The sequence below is a fragment of the Cygnus olor genome, chromosome 14, assembly GCF_009769625.2.
Source record: "Cygnus olor isolate bCygOlo1 chromosome 14, bCygOlo1.pri.v2, whole genome shotgun sequence".
In the NCBI taxonomy this organism is placed as follows: domain Eukaryota; kingdom Metazoa; phylum Chordata; class Aves; order Anseriformes; family Anatidae; genus Cygnus; species Cygnus olor.
Window position 1 is genome coordinate 7,521,318 of NC_049182.1, and position 16,359 is coordinate 7,537,676.

At 43.0% G+C, this 16,359-nt stretch overlaps 1 long non-coding RNA gene across 3 annotated transcripts in view; it reads left to right on the forward strand.

Annotated features, from left to right (window-relative positions):
• The window catches only part of LOC121077985, a 159,875-nt gene extending 144,858 nt beyond the window's left edge, over positions 1-15,017 (forward strand). Inside the window, exons 4-5 of one of the 3 annotated variants that reach the window (XR_005824402.1) lie at positions 4,428-4,540; positions 5,087-5,311. This is a non-coding gene — a long non-coding RNA (uncharacterized LOC121077985). Of the gene's footprint in view, positions 1-4,427; positions 4,749-5,086; positions 5,312-13,914 lie in introns of those variants that run through there. The other 2 variants (XR_005824403.1, XR_005824401.1) reach the window with 2 other exon arrangements.
• The last annotated feature ends 1,342 nt before the right edge of the window (positions 15,018-16,359 follow it).

Consider the following 16,359-nt stretch of genomic DNA (forward strand, 5'->3'; position numbering starts at 1 on the left):
GCTTCCAGCAAGCTACCAGCTCCTAGGCTTGGCTTCATCCTACCTACATTCAGGACCCAAACTGAGCTGGAGTCACTGTAGGATTCCTCTGTCAATTAGGAAGAGAAAGAGGTGGAGAACGACGCACCGATGGTGCTGCTCTTGCCCCTGGGGAGAAGGGGCACCAGCCCTTAGGTCTCTGCCTAAGGCTGCGTGGACAGGCAGATGCTTCTAGGAGGAAATTCCTCTTCCTGAAGCTGTAAGTTAGGTGCCCTGAGAGACGCCTACAACTGCACATTCCTCGCTTGAGTGAATGCTGACAGCTAGAATGAACGTATGCCCAAATATTCAGTTAAAAGTGAATCCTGTTGAGCTTCAGTTGCACACGTGTTTTATCATCATGCTTACGTTTGCTCATAATTAGGGTTTTCCTGGTGCCCATACTGATCTTCTCTTCTATCAGTAAGGAATTTACCTGCCAGAACCCTGGGTTAACACCAGGAGACACAGCTCAGGTGTATATTCTTCCAAATTTCAACCCAAACCAATTATTTGTATTTCCTTATTTATTTATTCCCAAAGAAGAGTCTGTCCTCAAGGTGGTTTGAATTATTATTACTTTTAAAATACTTTTTATTTTTTATTAGATCTTTGCATGCCTCATTTTTCCATCTGGAAATAAATAAGGATAAAATGCTTTCTCTGCCCTGTGCTTGCCCTGTCTGTTCAGCGTGAGTGATGTGGAGGCGGGTAGGAGGGATTCCAGGCAGCCTGCTGCAATGTGGCATCTGGAGACGCAAACTTGGAGGGGTTCCCAGGAAGGGAATATAACATTTGGCAAGGAAAGAAGGAGCTTAGATGAGAGAGGGCTCTGAGGTTTTCCCCTCTTCTATCCCCGTCCTGTTGCTTATTTCTGAATATTTGTTTTATTCCCCTGCCATATTAGAAGTGTAAATTACACAGATGAGCTAATGAGATCATCTGTGTGTGTGCCATTTGGGGAAGAGGGAAACAAGGAGCTGCTTTCTCCTTTCTATCCTTTCTAATCATTTACCTTTATTTTGAGACTAGAGATGCTCATACTCTGCACGGTGCTCTGCAGGCCTGGAACAGATCTTACTCTGTTTCTTCTGTGACAAGATATATATTTCTCCTCTGTGTTTATGTGGCCTGCCCTTCACCACAAACATCTCTGCTGCCTTGTTATGCCATACATATGTGATGAAGTTCTGGGCCATAGAAGTTTTGCGTTTTACAGGAACAGGACCTGGATTTTACCCACACAGAGCTTTAGATTCAATAAATAATAATAAATTCAATGAGTCACTGTAAGAAAACAGGGGTTCATAGCAATCTCCTTGTTCTTTTTGTCCCTAAATTCTGTTGAACAATGATTGTAGGCGGCACTGGGTAAATGCTCAGATGACATAAACACAGGCACCTTCACTGCAGTCTTGCTGATTTATTGGAATGTGACCCTATGTTTGCAATTAAGATTATGTCCATAGAACAGATGGGTCAGAGTGATGCATTTGCCTTTACGAGGCACTGAATCAGATTCACTGCAATAGATCATTCATATCGCAAATTGGTGCCATGCTGCTTTAAATAGCAGTGGTGCAAGGGAGGAATTTCTTGCAGCAGTTGACAACTTTCAGACTTTAGTACGTGAAGTTGTTTTTCTTGCTGAATGTTTATTTGCATAGAAGGGAATCAAGTTCGTAAGACATTTTTAGTGTCTGTGCTGAAGTTGCAATTCTGTTTTTAAGTTGAGTTTGAAAGTAAAAAGACTTTTGGTGGGAGGATAAAGACAGTTCTTTATTCAGAAATAATTTGTACAGTTTGGTTGTGAATCCTTCTACATAGTCACTACCATCGCATCTACCCTCACTGTTGATAGTTGCCTCAGAAATAAATTCTCAGAGATACACAAACTTGAATTGGGAAACACTTTCTGATTTTGCTCAGCTGAGACAGAGGCATCATTACTTGAGTGCTCTGACATGGAGAGATGTGGAGTAAGGGGTAATGTGTGAGAAACTTCCATGGGACATCAGGATTCTGCCATGCACCCCTTTACTTGCTGCTTCTTAAAGAGCTTTCCTGGTCACTGGAAGGTGCTTCTACTTAGGCCAGAATTGGGGATGCCAGTGTCTGTCCTTTGCATCCCCATGAGCCTTGGATTTCAGTATCTATCACGCTTTAGGACACCACACAGGAGATTAAAAAGAGACAGAAGGAAGGGTTATGTCTTTTCATTTTTCTCCTTAAGATCCTTTGACAAACTCTTTTATGGTACACCTTAATTTCTGGCTTCAGGCTGCTTTTCTGTTTGGATGCTTTCTGCATGATAACACAGAGAGGAAAATGGGAGAATGAAGATCTTAAACTGAGTAATCCTGCGGGTGCCACAGGCACAGCTCCAGGGTCGCCTCACACACTGGGACAAGGCTACTGGTAACCCAATTTTTTAAATTTAAAGTAGGAGAGCAACATAAGGCCTCTTCCTTCTGAACAGAGGGATGGCATCTTCTCTCTGTGACTTCTAATCCCTTGGCAAGCAAATGTAAGAACAGAAGTAATATCAGGAAGGCAGGGCTTTGCTCCATGAGCAAGTCCTGAACAGAAAAGCCCTGCACCTTTTTGCTGCCTGAATGAACTTTCCCAACCAACCTGGCCACGCTGTAACTCTGTTTCCCATTTCTTACTCTGGGGAAAATCAGGCACAGCACAGAGGCTAGTGAGAGCTCAGACTAAGAGTTCCCCTCCTCAATCTGAAGTGCAGTGGGATTTCTTCCTCTTGCATAGGAGTCCTCTGAATTCAGCATGCCTAACCCGTGGCAGAAATAATTCAGGTCTGAACACATTAATCACACTGGGTCAAAGTAACGGTTGTTCTTTGCATGGATCGTTTCAGAATATTTTCTGCGGGTGTTTGTAGCAAGAAAATCATAGGATGCAGTTGTTGCTATAGCAATAAGCCTCGTTTGGTGAGTGAGGTAGGGTAGCCCCCCTCAGACAGACCCACGTGTTCCCACCAATTATCACTGCAACGTAGGGGCCTGACACGCTTTGCTTACCAGGGGTGTGATAGGTATTGATAAACCTTGAATTCTAGGAGCAGAATGGATCCCATGGGATTTATAAATTCCTGAAAATTCGGCTTTGTCTGAGGTTTGAGGCACCAGCAAATCTGAAATTTGTTGGCTACAGTTGCACTAATTAAATTATTTTTTTTCCAGTTGTGTATGATTCATGTATGGGATATGTAATATTAGTACGTGTGATACGTTGTGTTTTAGATGGCCTCTGTGATAGCTCTGAAAAGAGGCTGGACCAACAATGGCAGCAGAAATCACACAACTAAACCTGGCCTTAATTCTGATGGAAAAGATTCAGTAAAATATCCTTGAAATATTTCATCTAGAAGAGAAAACTTAAAGTATAGGCAAGGCTATGATAATAACTTTTTCCTGGTGTCGGCTTTGTTTATCAGTCATGTAGAATTTGCGGTGTGTGGTCTTCAGGAAATGAATGTTTGGTGTTAGGTGGGCTGGGGACTGAGCTCGGCGGATCGGCCAGGCAGGGCTGCCAGCACACACGCCGTGTGAGGTCCAGATCCTTGCTTCTGCCTTGTGAGAAAATGGGTCTGGTCCAAATGCTGTTGAAGTCAATGCAAAAATGTCCTTGGATCCTTTGGAAGGGTCTTTTGGATTGGGCCCAGCGAATGTGATTTGAGACTTGACTGTCAGACTCTAATTCCAAGCGTGCTCCTGATCCAGTGGAGTGGTTCTGAACTTATGCTGATGTGAACAGGGGAACTACTACCTTCTTCCCAGTTATCATGAAACAAGGGATTATTGGCTCAGTTCACTTCACCAGTGTTGAGTTTTCCATTTCCTCTCATCTCTTCTCTCCCTCGTGCTCTGCACATACTCACAATAGATATGAAAAACAGATTGCTTCAGATGGCTCCTGTAGGTAGTAGCTAATTTATGGTGATGATGGGCTAGTGGCTGTAGGAGAAACAGAATGAAAGAGAAAGCAGTTGTAAAACTGCTGCTTTTTGTGGGCTGCTTGCACTAGTCTGTAAGTATTTATTATCCTAGATGGCAATCTAACTGATTCTCCTTGATGTACTCCAACACTAATAAAGGAATTTTGCAGTATTATTATAGCAATTTTAAATCAATTCACTCAGTGAACGCTGTTGTGCTCAGAAGTCAATTATAGATATCACTCAAAAAAAATAGATACCCGAACTCAGACCTGTATTTTCATCACTATGCAGATAGGAAAATAAAATTACAGCAAGGGAAAGGCACATCAGCAAGCTGGAGGCATTTGAAGGGAGGGGACTAGCGTGAAAGGTGATGTTTCTGCTGCAAGGTTTTCTTCAGGCTTCAGAGCATTCCTGACACTGCCACCTGCTTTGCTTTCCCTTCCAGCTCCCCAGTGGCCTTCAGGCAGAAACATCACGTCTCGTCATGGCTTTGCATTCTAGAACAGGTCTCACAAAGGATCATCATGAAAGCATCCAGGAGCCATGTCTGGATCTCAGGTGATTTAAAAGATAGTGCCTGAAGTTAGGGATGGGTTCATCCTTCAAGGCCAACAAAAGCCAGAACTTGATAAATATAAAGCTCGTTCCACCGTGTGACTTCGATGCCTACTTCTTTAAAATTATGTTTCATTTCCTAGGCACTGAAGGTTTATATAATTTTCAGTTCCTTCTGTCACCAGGTCCTTCATAAAAGTGATTTTTTCTTGTTGTCAGGTCTCCTGGGAGCATTAAAAGGATTTTTGTTATTGCTGCGGCAACAGTGGCTGGTTTTTCATTCTGAAACCCCCTTTTCCAAGAAGCCTTGAAAGATTCTTGGGAATCAACTTGTGTTTAATGCACGAAGTTCCCTAGAAATGGGGAACAGAGACAATTTGTAATTGTTCATGTCTCTAGGAAATGAGTCCTGATTATTCAATAAAATGTTACTAAAAGCAGGGGATGTAGCAAACAAATGCTGGTATAGAGATCTGTGTAAATTCAGTGTAATAGTGCCTTTTCTTTTTCTGCTTAGAAAAGCTCTTTTTTTTTTTTTTTTTTCCCCAGCAAAATCCTACTTTATCTGTAAAAATGTGGTTCCGATGCCTATTAGTTTTCACACTTCTGGGCAGGGGGAGTTTGAAGTTTCAAGGCAGTTACTACCATGCCAACACTATGATAAACAGCCAAGCAACTGTGCTCTATCTCTGGTAAAGGATAAGCTGGAATATGGAGAGTGATTAAGAGTTGTGTTCAAGATTTATCTAATCAACTCGGAGAGCAGGTCAATGTGTTGTCTTGATAAAATAGTTATGGTAAAGTTGCAAGTTTGAGCAAGTTTGACCTCGGCATGTTTGCTGTGCAGCCAGTGCATCTCTTTTGATTATTCCCTGTGAAGGTTTAGAGGATAATGAAATGAATATAGAGGGGAAGGTAGAACATAAAATAGAATTGCTTTTTCCTCTAGCCCCTCCTGTCAAGAACTGTGCTATCACACGGGGTTTGTCCTGGTTCCTGTCGGTCTTCATGCACTGAACCAGGATAGATGAGCTGCAGCATGAGCAATTTTACAGAAGGAGAAGATGAGATTTTTGGTCCTGATCAAGTAAGATTTACCCACTTCTGAATCCAGAACATGCGTGTTCATGGCACCTGACTTTTAAATGTCAGTTCAGCTTTTTCTTCCATTCAGAAAATGTACATGTGTAGGCATGGATGGGTGAAGAAACGAAGCTGAAGAAGCAAGTCCTCTGTGGTTACTAGTCAGCTCAGGTCCATTAAGCGTGGTGCAGAGGCTCTGATTCAACTGAGAGTCACCCAGATGACAGGGACAGCTCCTAGAGTGGGGAGCGAGAAGGCACACCGCGGGGAGAAGAAGTAACAGAGTGTGAAAAGCAGCAACATCAATCAGAATCCCAGTATCAAAATATTTTATACCATTTCCAGGGAACTTTGTTCTGCTCTCCCTCTACTTCGAAGCCCTCTATACATACCGGGCTGATAGAAATTTTCCAACAGCCTTCTTTCGCCTGCGCCGAGGTAAATTGCTCAGGCAGCCTTGGGGCAGAGTGCGTAGAGCCGCTGTCACATTTCACCCACTGAAAATTGGCTCCATTATTTATCACCGATGGAGATGCATACAATGGAGAGGAGGGGAGAATTATTTAATATAAATGTGGCAATATAGACCATTCCCACTTAGAATTGATTTTTCCTGCATGAGATATGCTGTCTCATTCAAAGAGGGAGAAAGGTATCATTTGAAACCTGACTCTTCTAAGAGGAATTAAATAGGAAAAAAAATAAAAAAAAAAAAGGAAAGAAAAAGCTAAACATATGGAGACATTATCTCAGGGGGGCTCTTAATACATTTATTGGGAAAGTGTAGTCTTGCTGTGCTCCTTACTGAGCTCATGAAACAAGCTTTTCTGTATCTTCCCACTGTAATATTTACTACTGAGTCCCTCCAGCTCTTTTCCTCTGCATTCAACACCAGCTTGGCTTGTTTGTTGCAAGTGGCAGATTGGAAAGAAGTGGAGGTTACCTCTGACAGAATTGTCAAATTAAATTTATCCTGATCCTTGTACCTTCTCCAGGAGACCCCATATTTATAGTAAAGTACACACAGCTCATAAGCATTGTTTCTCAAAAACACTTTGACAGCAAATAATAAATATAAAATAATACACAATGCAATATGCAATTGACTTATATGCCTCCCAGTCAATGATGGCATTATCCGGAATACATAATTACATTGCAGGCAGCACATCCTTTACCTGGGAATGACATAGTCTGATAAAAAATAAATAATAATAATAACCCCCCTAAGTATGCACCACCGGGTGCCTTGTCTAAATCTGGCTATGAAGAATGAATGTGAAATTAGCATTCGATTAGAAGTGAAGGAAATGCAGGATGCGAATGTAAAGCAAAGGACTATATCAGTGTCTAAATATGAATGTGACATTTGTATGGCTGCATAAATTGTCTCCTTATGCAGCATTGCTTAGAAAGATCTGCCACAGGAATAGCAGTGCGGTTTTCTACAGGGTAGAGAAATCTGGTTTTAAGGTGGTTTTCTCAGGTTGAAGATCTTTTCTTCACTTCTGTTCCCATTTTCTTTTTCCCCTGGGATCAGCAGAGACCTGGTAGTGCTGCATTTTTTTTTCTCCCTGCCCTGTTCATCTGTTGTCACTATATGAGATTTACAAGTGGTTTTCTCTGCAATTTCCCCCTTCCATTTTTTCTCTCAGGTTTTCCATAGAGTTCAGACCTGAGCCATCTGTTTCACTTCTTCCCACTCCACAGCCTGAATGCATATCTTAATATATCTTCTGAATGTTTTTGCAATATTTATTTTCATATCTTGCTCTTCTTCCCCAGAATGTAAAATGATGAAGGTGGAGGGTCAGTCATCCCTTAATATTTTTATTTTTTTTAACTTCATTCTCTGTCTTTTGCTCTGAAAACAAAAGGATTTTTCCACTTTCAGCTACAGGAGTTTTTCTAGAAGTTTTGACCCTGAGAATTAAGGCAGGTAGGACTGAAATTTTTTTCCTCTGACCTGTCTCCATTCATGACTGGTGGTATATTCTGTAAGCCAGTGTGCGTATTACCAATTATATTTAAACAAGAAGACGAGATATGTAACTGGGCAGGGTAGCTGGCATTAAAGGTAAATTTGTAGTTTGCTTCAGGTGTGTCTGATGCCACCCTTGAATCAGATCAATTTGGGACCTGAAAAAAATGAAATTGTCCTTTACTGTCTTCCAAAACTATCAAGAAAAAATTTGCATTTGTTCTGGCCAACTTTGCCATCCACTTGACCTTAAATTGGAGCGTTTTTGTGCTGTTTCCCAAAATAAGCATCAGTTAGGTTTGGGAGAATGCCTTAAGGGTGTGCAAGCCAAATTGTACCAGTCAGAAAGATGCTGTTTCTAAAATCAGCTTTACGGGTGAATCTTCCCATCACTGTTAAAGTTTAACATATCCCCCTAAGCCTGGATGCTCTTTGAAGCAAGTTACCAGCTTAATTGGGACTCTTTAATAAATTTAATGCTACTTTTTTAATGAAGAAAGATGAAAAGTTGCCTAGAGGGGAATCCTGAGCACAAGGTATTTAAAGAAATTATTCTTAGAGAATGTCGATGTCTTATCTCATTCTCCACAAATCGTTTAATGAAATAACATTAGCATTTCAATTCTCATACTTGTGTATCCTCCTTGCGCACATTTTTTCATTTTTTTCACTTTTCAAGAAAAAAATAAGATACAACAAGGCTCTTGAACAACTATTGTTGCTATTAAATGATGATTAATATTGTCTCATTCTTGCAAATGGGGAGCACAGGTTTATCATTATTATTTTTTTTTCCAGACAATTGGCTAGATAGTTTGCTCTCACATTTATTAATGCTGATCTTAAGTTTCACATGCTTGGCTTTGCCTCTTGGATAATTACTGCAAACCTGGGCATCTGCAGCCAGGCTCCCGATACAAAGCAGCCCTGTCGCTGTTCCCTGTAGGCGATAACCTAAAACAGGAGATGGCTTTCTGCTCCAAATGCAGATATTGAGTGCTCTCTCTTTAGATTAAAGAATTATTTGCGTCCTGCTGTCAGTGCCTATGTTTGTCATTGAAAGTGCCTGATTCTGTGGATTGGAAGAAGCAGCATTAGTTTTTCACTGCAATTTCTTTAAAAGCTGCAGATCTCCATAACAACCTGTTAGAGAGTGACTCCTGTATTTTGAACCAGGGAAGGGGAACATTTATGGCCTCCTTTCCTTGATGAATCATTGTCTCCTTTCTCTTGTTGCTGCTTCATCTGTTGTTATCTCAGGTCTGGTTTCTTGCTCTTAGATGAGGGCATTGTCCAGTCTTTGTGACACAGGTGGCACTGTGATGGCAGGGAGTGATGGCAGCAAATTGGCACATCTCACTGCAGGTAGATTCAGGAGAAAGAAGAAGGATGGGGTACAGAAACATCAGTCTGAAATATAAATCCAGCCCACTGGCTTTACCAGTCAAGGCAAGAATTTATCTGTTCTGGACCCACATATAAATAATTGTCATTTTCTTTTGACCAATTCATAGTGTTTTTTCAATTTTTGATGCATCTTACTCTTCTCCACATATTTATTAGTGCTTTATCTCTGTTCCATTTCCCCCCTCTTTTCAGAGAAAAAAAAAGCCAACTTTATGTAATTTCCATAGAACCTGGCTCAGCCACATTTTTCTCTGACTCTTCCCCCTAATTTCAAGGCCCTATTATTTTCTGTAACACTGTAATATGATCTTCACTCTCTTTAGGAGAGAGTGGATTATATGAGAATTTCCTGAGCAGTCTCCAGAGTTTTGTCTTACATACAAATCACCATATATATCCATAGGAAATAGAAAGGAAAGAAATAGGTCACAGAGTTCCTTCTCCCCAGTATATTAGTTTAATTCCTCCAAAATCACTGGGAATAGTTATCCTCCAGTGTAGAGGGGAATTAAAACACATCCTGGAGTCTGACTGGTGATGCTGAGACTCCTTATCAGTCTACAGTCCCATTGATTTTAAGGTCTGATTGTAGGACTGGGGCATAGCTTTACATTAATGTAATATTTACTCAGCTTTCCAATAAAGGGGACCCATTTTTAAAAGTTGGGGATTTTGTGCACACACAAACGTACAAGTATATAAATAAAAAAACTTTGTATTTTTCATGCCCAAGAGCAAACATACATCACTGCATCCCTGGAAGCAAAGCATCAGACTCAGGCAGAAAGGGAAATTCCTGTCTTCATTCAGACCCAAAGTTCTTGAGTATCCAGCGCCTGTAAATGATCTGTAACTGTCATGCACTCAACAGGTGATCCGATAAACATGCATTACCAAGCCTAGCCCTCCTCCAGTCTGACAGATCTTTGCTCTCCAACAGGTGCATCCCTACAGAAGCCCCACGTACCCATCCTCAGGCCTGCCTGGGTGCCTGCTCCAGAAAGGACTCTTCAACTAAGTAAGAAGCCAGTCGATTAATTAAGTGGCACAACAAGCACAATTAATCAAAACCAATCTTTTGCTTCCTAATGAGCACTCATAATAACTATGCTGGATTTCTTTTCCTTTTATAATTTTCAAGGTATGATTTAATTGTCATGAACATCCAGAAGACAAAAAAAAAGTCCTATAAACTCAAACTGACAGAAAAGTCTGGGGTTTTTTAGGTACTCTGTTGTAATGATTCATGCATTTGCAGCTGGGATAATAATAGACTAATACCTTGATCATATTGCATTTTACATTATTTTACATAATTGTTCATGAGGGCTACAATTATTGAGACTGTGAAGTGTAAAACTACAGGAAGGGAAAGAAAAAGCCAGCCCAAACTAATATGTTTAGCCTGACTTTCTTTTACTAATTACCAGTGGGGAAACACATATTTTAACCTAGCAGCATCTGAACGTTTTTGTATTATAATGCCGCTACAAGTGAAACGGTATCAAAAATACAGTGCCTGTCATCCCAAGTGCCAAATTACTGAGAACGGTTAAGTGTGTTCACAGGGCGATGGAGGTGTTCAGGATTTCTGAAGTATTTCTAGCAAAGAGAGTGTTTGCTAGCAGTTCAAGTACAGATCGTGCTTACCTGTTTGGGTATTAAGCCTGTTAATGTTTCTGCTCTCTGCCATACTAAGCAGCATTCTGGCTGTCAGTGTCATGAGGAATATGCTGGGTTTGTGTTATTTTTACCATTTTCTCATTGCTGTAATTGTTCCCCAGTGCTCCCGAGGAAAAGCAATGTTCAGCTGTAGGAAAGAAGGAAAAAACGACTCATTTGAGAAGTAAAAGCAAGCCTGAGGAAGGTGCAGCTAGGATAGCCATGCACTTTGGTAGATGCAAATTTATGTCAAAAATCATCCCTGGGGCTGGGCTTCCCCATGTGATGGTTTGTGTATAGGTACGTAGGGTCCCACTGGGGAGGTGCTGCTGCCTGTCCCGGCTCCTTCTCCATGGTGGTGCTTGTCGGTGCTGGTTGGGGGGCACCTGGCACCCCTAGAGCTGTAGCAGTGCCCAGCTGGCTATTTCTGCACCGCCACCAAACCAGTCCCAGAGCAGCTTGGCCAAGAAATCCTGCAGAAGTAGGAATGAAAGCTCTGTGTGCTGAGGGGTGGCTCAGAGGGCACAGAGAGATGGGCTCAGTGATGGGGCTGGGAAAGATCTGTTCCCCTGGCACCAGAAGCTGCCCGGCGCAAAGTTCAGTGCTTCTGCTGTGGCTGGCGACGGGCTCACATTAATATGCCAACCTCTGCACTGAAGCCATTGAAATGCAGGCACACGCTCGCTTCTAATTGTTCTGGGGAGAGTGGACCACTGGGAGCAGTAACTTTTTAAATTGCCTCCGCCAGGTTCCTCAGAGCTTGGCTGCCGGAGCCGTCATCCCCATTTAAAGCTGTGAAAAGCCCAGCTCTCTGTCCCGAGGTGGAAACAGGCCTTGGGCATGGCCTTCACACCATGCAAGGAATGAATTTTGCCCCCAAAGTCACAATACTATGAAATGTGCTAAGGGCACACAAACCGAGCTTCAAAATGGTTTCCATTTAGAAGGAGTGTTGGAAGGCAGAAGCAAAAAGATGTGCTTCAGGTGCACAGAAAACCACTCTTTTGCCTTATTATTGGCTTATTAAAGCAGTCTTCAGGTGAGACCAGTCTTTTCCAGTTCAAGAAGACCCTCTGGCTTGTTGTTGGGCAGAACAGATTTCTTTACTGTACTTAAATTTGCTTCTTAAGTGTCAGGAAAACCTCATTTCTGCATCATTTTCTCAGTGAGTTCACACGTGGGAGGAGGCTAGGCACTATGGGCACTGACTGACTGTCTTCCTAGGGAAAGATTTCACAAGGATTTACTCAGGCTTGTCATTGTGTTTCTGTTCTCCATTGGCTCCTGCAGCAACAGGCGGGGAGACTATTTAATAAACCACCCCTGCCAGAACAGAAAGGCCAACGTGGTAATCGAGTCTGCATGGGGGCTTGAGTGAAGAGCTCGTTTTCAAAACAAACTCTTGAGTTTAAATCCTTCAGGATGGATTAAAACAAAGATTGCTCAGTCCAATATCTTCAGAACTCTGAACAGCCATCAAAGTAAAGGCTCCATGATCACAGTTCCCCGAGTCATCTGTATATCTTGAAGTTAACCAATTTTCTCTTTTCCTATTTTCCCATCTCACAAAGGCAAACAGCAATGTGCTGCCAGCACAGCAGTTGGACTTCTCAGGACCTGCTGTTCTGGCAGATCCAAAATAGATTTGTGTCCCTCTTATGTCAGTCTTTGCTCTCCAGAGACTGACCTGCACAGGCTTAAATTAGCTTGTTCAGGCAGTGTGTAAAAATTAAAAGAGGCAGCCCGTGTGTAACGGTCAGTGTGCTCCTGCAGCGCTCAGTGGTCCCAGGACCAGCCTGGACCTGCAGAGTGCTGGTGAGGGCTCAGCTCTGTGGGTCTCTGCCTGGTGGGGCAGGCGGGGAGTAGAAGCATGATGCTCAGAGGAGATCTGGAGCTTCCTGCAGAAGACATCAGCGGAGAGATCTGCATTCAGCCTCCCTCTGTGTTTTCCTCTGTGGGTTATTCTTTACCTCTCCCATTCGTGTGATGACTGCTGACACGCAGTGTTTTCCATGCAACTGACAGAGGCGTTTATCTGCACCAAAGTCCTTCATGCTCTGTCAGATGATAGCTGAGGAAGGAGCAAAGCTCCACCATCCCTCCACCATCCACCATGTCCCCAGGGCATGCGGTGACTCTGAGTGGGGTCATGAAGCACGAGTTACTCCCAAGCACATTGGCACTTCTCCGTGGCACCGAGGGGTGGTGAACAGTGATACTAGGTCAGGTCTCGAAGACAGCGTAACCGCATTCTCTTCATGTCACAAAAGCATATGATTCTTCCCTCTGTGGGATCAGGCAACTGTTTTATTCAGTGCAGTGGTTGCTTTGAGCTATCAGAATGACAGGAAGCAACTAGAGTGAGGAAAGCATCTGGCTCCCAATTTATAAAATGCTACATTTAATTTAACGTGTTAATTTGATTGTGTGGTCTGCAGCACTTGTTGGCTGTCCTGATGTTCTGAGATTTCATCCCACACATGAGGACATGTCCAGGAGTGAGCACCCCCCTTTCCCCCTGCCTTGCCTACCCTACAGAACTAGATATAGGGCAGATTAGAATGAACTACTGCAAATTCCCCTATTAGCAATGTGTAGCTGGCAGTGCTGTATTGTATTCCGTATTACACGTAAAGTTTTTCTGAAGCAAAAAGACAAAAGCAATATTCTTTGTCGTCATTCTCAGTTATTTCAAAATTGCTACCCACAGCAGAGCATCATCAGTCATTAGAGTCACATATAGGAGCATTATATTCACTTTGTGGTCTCCCAGCTCCATCGCCAAGGACATCACAGTCACAATGAGACATAATCAGTGTGCTGTTGCCAATTTTGAGACATTGTAATTTAGCAAAAATTTCCTGTGTTCACAGTCCTCTGAAGTTGGAGGAGCTATTCTGAATTTCTCTGCATTCCTTTTTATCAAGTTCGGTGTGAATGGTGTGGAGGGAGAAATAAGGCACGAGGACCCTCTTTAGCATGCCACCGTGACGCCTGTGAATTGCAGGGCACGTGTGCTGCATAATATCAGGCCCAAGCGATACAAGAAGGGACAGCAGGAGGGAGCTGAGGAACAGCCTCAACCTTGAGTGACCTTGCTGTGGTGAATTTTTAACTTATTCTTCTCCCTGTTGCTTTAACAGTTATGATAGAAAGATACTATACAAAAACACTCTTTTGCATGGAATAGTCAGGAAGAAGCTTCAAATGACATGAATGCGGTCCCTTACTTCTTTTTTTTCAGATGGGATTTAGCAGCTCTGACCTTCATTCCTGACTCTGGTGACAGCTTGATGGGTGACATGAGGCAAATCGCACACTCCATGCCCTGCTTTCCCTGGGCACAGCTGTATTTACCCGGTGATTGGTGAGCTAAGGATGTTTTTAGGTGCTCTGTTAAGAGCCAGGTAGCATTGGCCATCAACAGCATGCTGGAATTTCATGATACTGCATCTTGCGGCAACATTTTGTAATGTGCAACCATTTAGAAATTATTTTTCACTCTGAAAAAAAGCCTACTGATGCTGGCGCTCAAGAAATTCCCTATCCTATCTACAGGGAAATTAAAAATGTGAATTTTTAAAGCCTGGAAGCAGGGCTGTTCCCAGATTGTTCCCCTTCTGATCAGGGGAGAGAAGATCACGCAGTTCCATAAAAACAGCATCCCCTTCCAGCCCGGCCAGGCTGGGTCGTTATCTTTTTTGATTACCAGTAGTTTGACTTTATTTACCCTCTGTGAAATGCTTATGAGCATTTGGCTGTGCATTTAATGCATGCAACTTACTTTGGGGTCCTTTGAATACTTGAGCATGAAGGGATATAAACATAAACGCAGACAGATTTATTGCAGTCTAATTTAATAAAAATGTCAACAAATAAATGCATGTTTGGCAGGGGAATAAATATCAAATAGGAGTGAAGCAGACAGTGGAGTACGTTGTAAGAAATTAACATGAAACATTTTGGTTTGACAGCGACTATAAAATAAAACTGTACTTTGGGGACTTTGGGAGTGATTTAGCAGAGGTGTGCTCCCAGGGCGCGCACAACCCGCTTGCACGAACCAAGCGAGGGGAAAGAGCTTGAGGACAAGCCCATTCTGCTACTGAGGGGAATGGGTTGTGATCTGCTGCTTGCATCTGCAAACTGGCATTTAACGTCAGGGGAGCACGGTGCTGCCTGGGCTGCTTTCCCTGTGCAGGGCTGTGGCTGTGCCTGCACGTGGGCAGCCCCCTCCTGTGCCAGCCAGCCTGCTCCTTCTGCCTGCTGCCTGGCTTGTTTGGCCCTGCAACTCCAGCTCTGGGCTCTCTCGTGCAGTTAGGCTTCAGGAAAGAGGCAGGGAGGAGATGTTTCGGTGTTTTGCCCCCACGGTGGCTGGGGTTTTGCTTACAGAGTGATTTACCCAGGGTGAAATAGGAAGAAGAGGCTGAACTGATTTCCCTGGTACCCCACATGCTCACATCTCTCGCATTTTAAATATTTCATCCTCCGCTGCCCCTTCCTCATGCTCCCCTACATGGCAGCTCCCTCTTGGGACGCTCACCGAGGCACACAGGGGTGTACCGCTTGTCCCAGGCCCCACGGCTGAGCGATTGCCACGGCCGCTGAGCCCCAAGTTCAGCCTCATCAGAGGGCAGCTTGGAGAGCCTTGGCTGGGGGCCCACCTCTGGGTCAGGCAGGCTTTAAGAGGTCTGCACCAGCAGAATTTGAGGGCTCCTGTGGATATCAGCAAGCAGATCCCCAGCACAGCAGCTGGCTGCGATGCTAATGGATCCTTCTAGCGCTCTCCATTGATTTCAGTGAAAGCCAGAGCATTAGGATGCTGTTCCTAAAGAAAGCACGTGGTGCTTTCTTTTTTCTGTAGCAGTGAAATAGCCGTTCAGGTATCTTGCAATATTTGTTTTCACTTTTTTTTTAATGGTATTCCCTCTTTCCTTCATCTTTTGGGCTTCGGCTTCTCACGAGGACCCCAGGCAATTACTGTGGCTATGGTTGCCACAAGCATTGCTCTCTCCTCTTTATTGCAGAAATGCTCTCAAATCCTGGGAGAGATTTTGTTTTAATGGCACAGTCGATATATGGTGCTTATTCTGCCTCAAGCATTACACAGAGGTTTTTAAAAAATACTTGTTCATCTTAATACACCTGCTAAGTTTCTGAAATGCTCAATATATCCGATGTGTTTCTGAACATTTCAGCACAAATTCAATACAATACTTTCTCTGTAGGCATAGAATCATCACTCACTGTATTGGAGACCTTATCTCAATGTGTGCACACAGAAATTCAAGGTAACCAGTCTGTATGGGGCTAAAAATGCAGTGGCTACTGGGAAAGAGCGCATGTGAACAGTCTGCCTTACCACAAGTGGATGAAAAGCTTAAAGATTTCCATGCGCTAAAGCTGGGGGGTGAGTGGAAACTTTTGGTCCTAAAGTTCTGGAAGAATTGATGTGTGAAATTGCAAATCTGGTACTAAGAGTTTTTAATAAATCTATCAATTCAAGGGTGGCACTGTGTGACTGAAGAATAGCAAACACAGTATCTGTATTTAAGAGAGGGAAGGAAATAGGGAGAGCAGCATGCACAGGCATTTTCATCTGACATCAGCTCTCCAGAATCAGAATTTTTGCCCCAAATTTTTATGCCCGCCATTGTGATGAGTTGTGAAAAGGACCTAGACCATGTCA